This window comes from Scyliorhinus canicula, chromosome 18 (assembly GCF_902713615.1).
Source record: "Scyliorhinus canicula chromosome 18, sScyCan1.1, whole genome shotgun sequence".
Classification (NCBI taxonomy): Eukaryota; Metazoa; Chordata; class Chondrichthyes; order Carcharhiniformes; family Scyliorhinidae; genus Scyliorhinus; species Scyliorhinus canicula.
In genome coordinates this window covers 21,745,086-21,757,471 of record NC_052163.1, presented here as the reverse complement: position 1 = coordinate 21,757,471, position 12,386 = coordinate 21,745,086, and positions in this window count along the sequence as shown.

Genomic DNA, 12,386 nt, shown 5'->3' with positions numbered 1-12,386 from the left:
TGGGCTGAGCTGGGCTGGGCTGAGCTGGGCTGGGCTGAGCTGGGCTGGGCTGAGCTGAGCTGGGCTGGGCTGGGCTGGGCTGGACTTGGCTGGGTTGGGCTGGGCTGAGCTGGGCTGGGTTGGGCTGGGCTGGGCTGAGTTGAGCTGAGCTGGGCTGGGCTGGGCTGAGCTGGACTGAGCTGAGCTGGGCTGGGCTGGGCTGGGCTGGGCTGAGCTGGACTGGGCTGAGCTGGACTGGGCTGGGCTGGGCTGGGCTGAGCTGGATTGGGCTGAGCTGGGCTGGGGTGAGCTGGGCAGGGCTGGGCTGGGCTGAGCTGGGCAGGTGTGCGCTGCGCTGGGCTGAACTGGGCTGGGCTGAGCTGGGCTGGGCTGGGCTGGGGTGAGCTGGGCTATGCTGGGGTGGGCTGGGCTGGGCTGAGCTGGGCTGGCCTGGGCTGAGCTGAGCTGGACTGGGCTGGGTTGGGCTGTGTTGAACTGGACTGTGCTGGGCTGATCTGGGCTGGGCTGGGCTGAGCTGGGCTGGGCTGAGCTGGACTGGACTGGACTGGGCTGAGCTGGGCTGGGCTGAGCTGGACTGGGCTGGGCTGAGCTGGACTGGGCTGGGCTGAACTGGGTTGGGCTGGATGGGGCTGGGCTGGACGGCTAAGCTGGGCTGGACTGGGCTGAGCTGGGCTGGGCTGGGCTGGGCTGAGCTGGACTGGACTGGGCTGAGCTGGGCTGGGCTGAGCTGGACTGGGCTGGGCTGAGCTGGACTGGGCTGGGCTGAGCAGGGTTGGGCTGGACGGGGCTGGGCTGGATGGCTGAGCTGAGCTGAACTGGGCTGAGCTGGACTGGACAGATGCTGAGCTGGGCTGGGCAGGGTCAAGCTGGGCTGAGCTGAGCTGCGCTGAGATGGGTTGGGCTCAGCTGGTGAGCTGAGCTGAGCTGGGCTGGGCTGAGCTGGGCTGGGCTGGGGTGAGCTGGGTTGAACTGGACTGGGCTGGGCTGATCTGGGCAGGGGTGCGCTGTGCTGGGCTGAGCTGGACTGGGCTGAGCTGGACTGGGCTGGGCTGGGCTGTGCTGGACTGGGCTGGACGCGTGAGCTGGGCTGGGCTGGGCTGGACGGCTGAGCTGGGCTGGACTGGGCTGAGCTGGACTGGGCTGGGCTGAGCTGGGCAGGGTCAAGCTGGGCTGAGCTGAGCTGCGCTGATATGGGCTGGGCTCGGCTGGTGAGCTGAGCTGGGCTGGGCTGAGTGGTCTGGGCTGGGCTGAGCTGGGCTGGGCTGGGTGAGCTGGGTTGAACTGGACTGGGCTGGGCTGATCTGGGCAGGAGTGCGCTGTGCTGGGCTGAGCTGGACTGGGCTGGGCTGAGCTAAGCTGGCTGGACTGGGCTGGGCTGGACGGCTGAGCTGGGCTGGACTGGGCTGGACTGGGCTGAGCTGGACTGGGCTGGGCTGGACTGGGCTGAGCTGGACTGGACAGACGCTGGGCTGAGCTGGGCAGGGTCAAGCTGGGCTGAGCTGAGCTGCGCTGAGATGGGCTGGGCTCAGCTGGGCTGGGCTGGGCTGGGCTGGGCTGGGCTGGGCTGGGTTGAGCTGGGCTGGGCTGGGTTGAGCTGGGCTGGGCTGGGCTGAGCTGGGCTGGGCTGAGCTGGATGGGCTGGGTTGAGCTGGGCTGGGCTGAGTTGAGGTGGGCTGGGCTGAGCTGGGCTAAGCTGGGCTGGACTGGGCTGGGCTGGACGGCTGAGCTGGGCTGGACTGGGCTGAGCTGGGCTGGGCTGGACTGGGCTGAGCTGGACTGGACAGACGCTGGGCTGAGCTGGGCAGGGTCAAGCTGGGCTGAGCTGCGCTGAGATGGGCTGGGCGCAGCTGGGCTGGGCTGGGCTGGGCTGGGTTGAGCTGGGCTGGGCTGAGCTGAGCTGGGCTGGGCTGAGCTGGTCTCGGCTGAGCTGGGCTGGGCTGAGCTGGGCTGGGCTGAGCTGGGCTGGGCTGAGTTGAGCCGGGCTGAGCTGGGCTGGGCTGAGTTGAGCCGGGCTGAGCTGGGCTGGGCTGAGCTGGGCTGGGCTGAGCTGGGCTGGGCTGAGTTGAGCCGGGCTGAACTGGGCTGGGCTGAGCTGGGCTGGGCTGAGTTGAGCCGGGCTGAGCTGGGCTGGGCTGAGCTGGGCCGGGCTGAGCTGGGCTGGGCTGAGCTGGGCTGGGCTGAGTTGAGCCGGGCTGAGCTGGGCTGGGCTGAGCTGGGCTGAGCTGGGCTGGGCTGAGTTGAGCCGGGCTGAGCTGGGCTGGGCTGAGTTGAGGTGGACGTTGCTGACTTCGCCCGGGTGAAATCTGCTTTTGGCCTGAAGCGAACATGGAAATTGTTTTTTCAAAAAACAAATCGGAGCCACCAGCCTGTCTCGATGCGTTTGCGAGATGCAGGAGAACGGGCGGTGACAGATTCGGCAGCAAGGAGAATTTCTCACCAGGGGGATGATTTTGGAGATCGATGCAACCCCCCCCCCCCCCCCCAATGGGAAAAAAAACACTTGTGACTGGAGTACACGGCTGGAGAGAGTGGGACAGAACAAGTTGTGAAATGTAGAGTAAATTATGCTTCTTGAATTGTATGTTTCACTTGCATGCACCGCTCCACCTGGATTTGAATTGCTGCTTTTGCAACTTTGTTAAGGCCGCGAACGGCGGTCATTGGGGGAGGTGGAGGAAACCGACCGGCTGCTTACAGTCATCACTTTCACTGGTGGTGACATTGACTGGATTCACTCTGCAGTCCTCCCTGGCTGGGTGTTGCCCAGTCTCCCGATTCACCTCCGTGGGTGCCTCACTTGGACCGTTCATGGTGCACGGGGAAATCCCCGTTGCCAGCGGCGGGACCGGAAGATGCCCGCTGCCGCAAATCACGCCGGCTGGGGGCGCTGGGTGGACTGGGCATGGGTCAGCTGGCAGCATTTAGACATATCTGTGACATTAGAATACCAGGTGGCGCCATTCTGTGTCAGCTATGTCGCATTCAGAACTTTGTCCTTGCATTAGTCTCCATGCCTGGTGTTCCTTGATGGCCTCATTCCTTAGTGGAACATTATTGTGATGTTTCCGTTCTTAACCTGCTCTCCACTCTTCAGTAACAACTCTCATCATTCCTTCCCAAACACATTAAAGAGTGCAAGGAGGAAAATGACATTTTTTGAAGGTATTTCTATTGATGTACGAGAGTTCCTCTTCCAAATTTCAATAATTGACTCCAGATTGTCAACATCTGCTTTTCATGATTTGCCCTTGGAAATTTCTCACAAATTGAGTTCATCAAGTAACCGCATCTGCAGTAAACACTGGGGGAAATGCTTTTGCTATGGTCAAGACTTATCTCAAATACCAAGTGGAGACTGCTGTTTAAAAAAATGTTCTTAACTTCAATCTTCATTGAAGGTAAGTCATGGCAATTCGGATTTGTTCCTGATATTTTATTTGCAGCAAGATTCAGGAAAAAAAAGTTATCCACGTTGGTAGCAAAAACAAGAAGGCAGATTGTTATCTGAATGCCTATAAGTTGAGAGGGGGGAATGTGCAACGAGACCTGGGTGTCTTCTTACACCAGTCGCTGAAGGTAGGCATGCAGGTGCAGCAGGCAGTAAAGAAGGCAAATGGTTTATCATAGATATCATAGAATTTACAGTGCAGAAGGAGGCCATTCAGCCCATCAAGTCTACACTGGCCCTTGGAAAGGGCACCATACCCAAGCCTATCCCCGTAACCCAATAACCCCACCCAAACCTTTTGGACACTAAGGGTAATTTAGCATGGCCAATCCACCTAACCTGCACATCTATGAAGGTTTGTCAGCCTTTATAGGGATCAAGTCCAAGTACAGGAGCAGGGATGTCTTGCTGCAGTTATATCGGGTCTTGGTGAGGAAACATCCGGAATAGTGTGTGCAGTTTTGGTCTCCTTATCTGAGGAAGAATATTCTTGCTATGAAGGGAATTCAGTGAAGGTTTACCGCCTGATTCCTGGAATGGTGGGACTGGAGTTGGAGGAGGGATTGAGTTGGTTAGGATTATATTAGCTGGAATGCAGAAGAATGAGGCGGGAATCTGATAGAAACCTATAAAATTCTAACAGGACCAGGTAGGGTAGATGAGGAGAATTTTCTTCACATAGAGAGTGGTGAGTCTGTGGAATTCTCTATCACAGAGAGTGATTGAGGCAAATAAATTGTGGGCGGGATTCACCGGTATCCAACGCCAATATCGTAATCGGCGATCGGGCAGAGAATCCCTTCCGACGCCCAAATCGGGACCGGTGCTGGTTTGACGGCAGTTTTCTATCGTCTGCCACCTCCGAAATGGCATCATCACGTTGCGCACCGCGCGCTATTGCAACACCTTTGGTGCGTCACCTGAAGGCCCTCGCCTGCTGCTCCACCCCCGATGGGCCTAGGTCCCGACCCAGCGGGATTCTCATGTAGGCCGGGATTCTCCGTCCCCCGCTGGGTCGAAGAATCCCTGGGGGGGAGGCGTAAACCCTGCCCCGATGCCAGAGGACATATTCTCTGGCACCGTTTCAGGCGGCGGCAGGATTCCTGCCACGCCGGTCAGGGGCCATTGACAGCGGGCCCCCGGCTATTCTCCGGGCCCCGAGGGGCCGAGCGGTCGTACTTTTTTCGCCAGTCCCGCTGGAGTGAATCACTCAACTCACGCACCAGCGGGACCTGGCAGGTAAGTATTCATGGGCGGTCCTCAGGGCAGGGCGCTGGGGGGATCCGACCCCGGGGAGGGCCCCCATGGTGGCCAGGCCCGTGATCGGGGCCCACCAATCTGCGGGCGGGCTTGTTCCATGGGGGCACATGTTCCTTCCGCGCCGGTCCCCTGTAGGGCTTCGTCATATTGCCCAGGGGCCGGCATGGAGGACAGAACCTCCCCCCGCGCATGTGTGAGAATACGCTGGCCGGTCCGCGCATACGCGAAATAACGCCGGCCATTCCACGCATGCGCAAACTCCCGCCTTCCCTTCGCCGCCGGCTGGAGCGGCGGAAACCCCTCCAGCATCATCCGAGCCCCCTAGAAAGGTGAAAATTCCTCACCTTGGGGGGGGGGGGGGGGGGGGGGGCGTTGACGCCGGAGTCGTTGGCGCTGGTTTTCCCACCGGCGTGGGGACTTAGTCGCCAGAAAGGAAGATCAGGGCCATAGACTCAGCGGTCGGGAACCTGGCATGGCGGCTGCGGACTTTGTCCTGCGCTGCCACATTTGGCTGGGAGCCGTGCTGCTGGCTAGGGGTGGGATGGGGGGAGAGGGGGGATTTCCATGAGGGATTGGGGGGCTGCTGGTGGGAGGTGGCAAGGGGCAGTATTTGGCTGGGGGGGGCAGTATTTGGCAGGACGGGTCCGCGCACGGCCAGCACCATGTTTTACAGCGCGATTGCTGCAGTTCGTCGCCGTGTGCATGCGCGGCCACGGACCCAGCCATTTCTGGCGTGGGAGCAGGGAGTTTTACCCGGAGTGGCTGAGAGCCCCTCAACGGTTGCAGGATCGGTGAGGGCTCAGCGCCAATTTTGGCTTCGTAAAACGCCACAGTTCCCACGCCGGCGTCAGCACTTCGCCTCCAAATCGGTGAATCCAGCCCTGTGTGTTTTCAAGAAGGAATTAGATATAGTCTTGGGGCTAAAGGGAGCAAAGGATATGGGGGGAATGCAGGACGTACTATTGAGTTGGACGATTAGCCATGAACGTAATGAATGGCAGAGCAGGCTCGAAGGGCTGAATGGCCTCCTCCTGCTCCTATCTCAGGTCGTTATTAAAATAAATGAACAAATGCACCACAGAGCAAATGATTCTTCCGTTTGTGACATTACTATTGAATTGTATACAGGGTGTCACTATGTCTCCTGTCAGCTCAGGAGGTGGACAGCAGCAGCCACAGCAGACGTTAGAGGCTAAACGGTTATCGGGTATGTTCACAAGCAACACAGCAGAGGGGTCGAACTGTCCAGTGCAGTACTTGAACTTTGGAGACAAATTTAATTTTAAAAAACACAGTTCAACAAGTTTCCTTCAATCCTCAGAGAACCGAAAAATAATTTCTCAGAAAGAAGTAAGCAATCTTGTTCCTCGGTGAAAAGGGATTATTATCTTTGGATGAATTGCCTGAATTTAAGGTTACAGAATCTAATGCTCTGTTCCCTTGACAGATACATTATGGTGGTAATTTAGTCGCCACTTCAAAATTGGGTCCCTCGCAATTTTCTTCCCATCAAAGTAAGCAAACAAAAAGTGTGAGCCCCAGTGTGAAACCCCCTTCGCTCTCTCTCAGAAGTTTAAAACTTCTGACAACAGTTGAGAGCACAGAGAAAGTGCCAATGTTTGTCCCAACAGTGTTTATAATATAGTCAGCAATGGTGAGTGGAATTGAACAGCACTGAGGAACAATGGGCTGGGTTTTGCTTTGGTGACATCGGTGTTGAATTGGGGGAAGTGGGGGGGGGGGGGGGGGGGTCCCAAACCCTTACTTGGTCCCAAATGCCTCACAGGAGGTGGGTTCTAGATTGGCCCAGCCCCAGGAGCTCTGGAACCTTGACACTCCCAATCAGGGAGATGCGGGCGCTGCTGAAGCAGGTCAGTAACACCGAGGGTACCTCCATTCCTAACAACAAAGCCTTTTGGTGGGCTGCCTCAATGTTCAGGAGTCAACAGCAGCTCCATCCGTAGGCATCATAAAATTATAAGGTAAAATTATGAGAAGTGGCAGAAGTGGGTCATTCGGCCCATCAAGTCTGTTCCGCCATTCAATGAGATCCTGATTCATCTGATGTTATGATCCTCAACTCCACTTTCCCGTCTTAACCCCAGAACCCTTGATTGCCTTACTGATTAAAAACCTGCCTATCTCAGCCTTGAACATACTTAAGGACCTGACCTCTCCAGCCCTCTGCGGTGAAGAATTCCACAGAATCACAACCCTCTGAGAGATGAAATTCCTCCTAATCACTGTCTTAATGGGGAATTGAGGGGAAACCCCTCCACTGGATCGGGTGGAGCTGCCTTCGAGACCCTTTAATGTTTGAGGCCCTATCACTGGGATACAGGGCTGCCTGTCGCAAGGAGGCTGTGATGAGCTGGTGCGTGCTTTCCCTGTAGTAAAACGCTGCCGGGATCACAGATCATAAGGTCACAAGGTCAGCCTTAGCTGGGGCCCGAATGTGTATAATTGGCTGGAGGGGACAGCCAATCAGACTCCCAACATTGTTGGGACCGTCTTTCAGCGGCGTGAATTGAGTCCTGATATGGCTTCCCCCTATTTTCACGGCTCCCAAGCAGGAGATGCTCAGCCCACTATGTTGCCAAAACATTTCATCACCCAAGAATGAAACGCTCTTGACACCAAGAGGAAAGGAGGTTTGATGATGCAGCTAATGTCAAATCTCTCCTGAGGAGGCAGTAAGATGAATTACCTTGGCCACTTCAGTCTCCATCTATCCTTCCTCCATCTATCATTCAAAAACATCAGAAAACTCTCATTTGATTTATCTCCTCTTCTACCGTAACTCTTTTCAACCGTGACCATGTGTGCAGGTTTAAGAACGGATTCCTGAAGGTCTCCTATGCAATTTGGGAGATTTTGCTTCCAGTTTAAAGAGAAGCTTAAGGTTTCCTACATTAACTCTGGTATGATTGTGCTTTCCTTGGATTGTATTATCATGTCATCCCTTAGCATGAGATATATGAGATGTAATGACGACACAAATTCATTTATTGGCAGTTCAATTACATATTAGAATCATTAGCGCTAGTTAGATAGATTTATAACACTTGTCTCCTAGTCATCCACTGGCTAGAAAGCAGGCACTGCCTTAATGCCACTAGAGCAGGAAACCAGTCGCATGAACTGGGATTTATATTTTTCTTCCTTTTCAACACAAAAAGTGAACCCTTATACAAAAAAACAGAGAAATGTAGGAAAGTTTTCTAATTTTCCCCCCCCAAATTTCATACAACTATTTTTATATGTGCCCTTTATAGATGAGGGTAACAATGCCACAGCTTGGTGGTTGAACTTAATGCCAAGTCATCCATCAGCATTCCAGCAGGAATTCCAGGAATTAATTTTACCTTCTGCCCTGAAATATGCAGTGGACTCTACCCCCAGACATTTCAATTAATGGTGCCGCTAGACAGGTTACATGCCACAACCTCGTTTCCTAAAGCCAAGTTATGCCAATGATCCTGGTAGCATTTTTGATGAAGTGACTGAAGAACCAGTCGGATTGTTTGGTTCCTCATCAACGTTGAACCATTAAAAAAATAATAATTGTCCAAGTTTCAAAATTGCACTTTTGCTAAAGTTTGCATATTTAACAAAACGTCAGCAAAAGTGCAATTGCAAACTTATAAAAAAAAGTCCTGACAAAGCCATGCCCTTGAATGGCCACCAAGGATGAAACACTGAACATACTGAATTTTCATTATTATCCATCAAGAAAATCCTTTACAAATAGTCATTTCCCTGTTCAGATCTACAGTATCGCTGATTCCTGACGAGCATGTCTCCTTTTTCAGTAAAATCCATTATCTTGTGTTCTGAATTCTATCCAGTTATAATATTGAAAATTACATAATTGACCTTTCTTTGCAATAAAACACCAGGATATCTTATTTACCTTTTAGCTTACTGATGAAATAAGTGTCAACTTGGCTTAGTGGCAGCTCTCACGACTCATGATGGAAGGTTGTGCATTCAAACCTTTTTTGAGGAATTGAGGAAATAATCTGACCTAATGCATCAATGCAGTGCTGAGGACTAAATTCTCAGAGGTCCCTTTCTTCAATCAGATATCCAGTTGAAGTTTAGTCTGCCTGTTCAAGTGATATAAAGAAATCCCAAAACAGTTTTTGACTGAAGGGGAGGAGTTGACTTGGGTTCCCAGCCAAAGGAGTTTTGAATTCCTCCCACAGTCCAAAGATGTGCGGGTTAGGTGGATTGGCTATGCTAAATTGCCCGTAGTGTCCTAAAAAGTAAGGTTAAGGGGGGGGGGGGGTTGTTGGGTTACGGATATAGGGTGGATACGTGGGTTTGAGTAGGGTGATCATTGCTCGGCACAACATCGAGGGCCGAAGGGCCTGTTCTGTGCTGTACTGTTCTATGTTCTATTCATCCACCAACCAACGCCATCATGAACAACAATTTGCATTTACACAGCATCTTTAAAGAAGCAAAATGCTCCAAAGTGCTGAACAAGAACGTAATCAATCATTTTTGTTGTGCTCAGCAACAAAAGGAGTTATTTGGACAGTTGACCAAAAGCTTTGTCTGTGTTTTAAAGAGCGTCTTAAAGGAGGAAAGAGAGGTAATGAGGTGGGGAGGTTTAGAGAGGGAACTCCGGAACTTAGAGTCAAAACAGTTAGTTGATAGCATAGCCACCAAGGAGAGAACACTTAAAATAAGGGTAGCCCAAGAGGCCAGATTTAGAGCAGTGCAAAGTTTGTGGAGTAGGGCTGTAAGAGGTTAAAGAGATAGAAAGGTTCTGTAGAAGAGTCATATGGACTCATAATGTCAACTCTGTTTCTCTCTCCATGGATGCAGGCAGACCTGCGGAGTTTATCCAGCATGTTCTATTTTTGTTAGAGAAGAACTACGATGTGGAGGGATCTGAAAACCAGAATGAACATTTTTAAATGGAGGCATTGGTGGGCTGGGCAGAGTGTAGGTCAGTGAGCACCGGGTGATGAGTGAATGAGACTTGTTTCCAGTTAAGATACGGGCAACAGAGTTTTGAATTCATTTTTAAGTTTAGGGAGGGAGAAAGATGTGAAGATGGCGAGGAAGCGGTTGGACATTCAATTCTGGAGGTAATAACGGTCGGTTGGGATGTCTCAGCAGCAGATAAGCTGAGGCAGAGTTGCTATGGAGTTGTTATGGAGGTGGAAATAGATGGTTTTGACGACGGTGTGGGTTTGTGGTCGGGAGCCCATTTTAGGGTCAAAGATAACATAAACGTTTTGGCTCATCTACTCAGTTCCAAAAGGCAGCTGGGATGGAAAGGATGGCCAGGGCAAAGAGAGTGGAATCAGTCGTCCCAATATTTAGTTTGTGGACATTTCTGCTCATCCAATACTAAATGCTAAAGAAGTCAAGTGACAAATCAGAGGCAGTTGATTTAGTCAAGGGAGGTAATGGTGAGATAGAGATTAGCATTGCCAGTATACATATGGAACCTTATGTTGTGTTTTCAGATGATCCTTCGGTACTTCAAAAATAGTCACAGTTCCATCCAGCTAGAGGACAGAGGAACAGTGTTGGAGGAGGATGTAATGGTTAATTATCTCAAAGGCTGCAGGTGGTTGATAAGGATGAGCAGGGATTGTTTAACACTGTCACAGTCACACAGAATGTCACTAGAGAAGATGAACTGGGATTTAAGGTGATGTGGGTATCATCAGAATGCAATTTGTACAGTTTTTCCTATCTTCACTTTAAGTCTTGAAGATCTATCGCAAGTGACATCACATCATTGTAAACAAGGGGAAGATGTCACAAAGGTACTAAGAAAAGCGATGATGTCACAGTACCCATCACCACTCAAAAGGAAGATTAAAACAAGAACAAATCATTCAGGCCCTCAAGCCTATTTTTCCGTTCAGTAAGTAGTGGCTGATCTACATCCAAAGCCCACCCACCTTTCATCCTTCCAAATCCCCTAATATCCTCCACGAGCGTAAATCTCAGATTGAAAATTAATAATTGAGTTACCGAAAGCTGCTCTTTGTGAGAGAGCCTGGCTCTCATTTTTAAGGTTCCATCTCTTTATAAGACCATAACATATAGGAGCAGAATGTGACCGTTCGGCCCATTGAATCTGCTTCGCCATTTGATCATGGCTGATATGTTTCCCGTTCCCCATTCTTCTGCCTTCTCCCTGTAACCCCTGATCCCCTCAGGGGCTGGTTTAGCACAGGGCTAAATCGCTGGCTTTGAAAACAGACCAAGGCAGGCAAGCAGCATGGTTCAATTCCCGTACCAGTGTCCCCGAACAGGCGCCAGAATGTGGCGACTAGGGGCTTTTCGCAGTAACTTCATTTGAAGCCTACTTGTGACAATAAGCGATTTTCATTTTCATAATAAGACCAAAAGATAAAGGAGCAGAATTAGACCATTCGGCCAATTAACTCATTCACCAGTGGAGAAAATTATTCTCGTTCTGCCCTACTGATTCCTTTCAAAATCCTAAAAACCTCAAAAGAAACCGTCGCTTAACCTTTTAGATTCCAGGAAATAGGGACCCTAGGTTACGTAATTTCTTCTCATAATTTAGCCCTTGGAACCTTTGGTAAGGTTCTGGTGAATCAGTACTGCACCCCTTCCAATGCCGATATATCCTTGCTAAAGTGTGATCTAAAGACTAAATATTGTATTCCAGATGTGGTTGTACCAATGCTTTGTAGAGCTGTGCAAGACTTCCTCCCTTTTGTAATCTAGCCACCCAGACATAAAGGCTAACATTACATTAACCTTTCTGATTTTCTTTGCTAGTCTTTGCTACATTTTCATTATCTGTATATGGATTTCGAATTCCTTTTTGGACCTTTACTGCTCGAACCTTTCCCTATTGAACAAATACTCAGATCTTTGGTCCTTACCTGCATCCCATTTTAAATGTCATTCAATAGATATTGATAAATATGAGGGAAATATGATGCCGATAAATGCATTTATCTTATACACATGCTGTCTCTGTACAACATTATCCCAGCCCATCCCAAACAGGGAAAAAATTAGCAGAACAATTACTGACTGACATATGGTTAATAAATGTGTTGCTTGCAGGAAGATCAAGGAAATTAATATTAATAGCATTACTTCAAAAATAAAATAATGCAGTGGAGTGGTGTAGCTCGCAGTCTGAATTTTGTGAACAGAAACCTACCCATTGTCCTGCCTGACATTCCCTCTGACTCAGCACCCCTTAAATTCAAGTGCAATCAGTTCGGAGACGTTGCCATGTCCCCTCCTTCCTGTCGCCTGGATCAGGATCAGGATTTTTAAAACGCTAAGATGGCATCACCACCATGAGAACAATCGATCCTCTGATTCTCTCACTCTGACTTGCCCATCCTGCGAAAAAAGAAACATTTGCACAGAATTATTCATGTCACCCGTCTTCTTGCTTCAGTGGTGGAGTTCAAGCATTTTAAGTGAAGCTGTATACCTCCTTGTTTTCTCTATGTCTGAAATGAGGTTGCATCGGGAGGTTGCATGGGAACGACTGAGGTGACAGTGCTGAAAATAAAGACAGACTGGTACCTCATAGGGATTTGGCAATGTTTGTGCAACGTTTGTAGATATTAGAATGTTATTACTGCCACTGTGCACGTATACCTATGCCTAGTTGTTGTCATCTATGTTGTCCTATGTTGTCATCCGCATA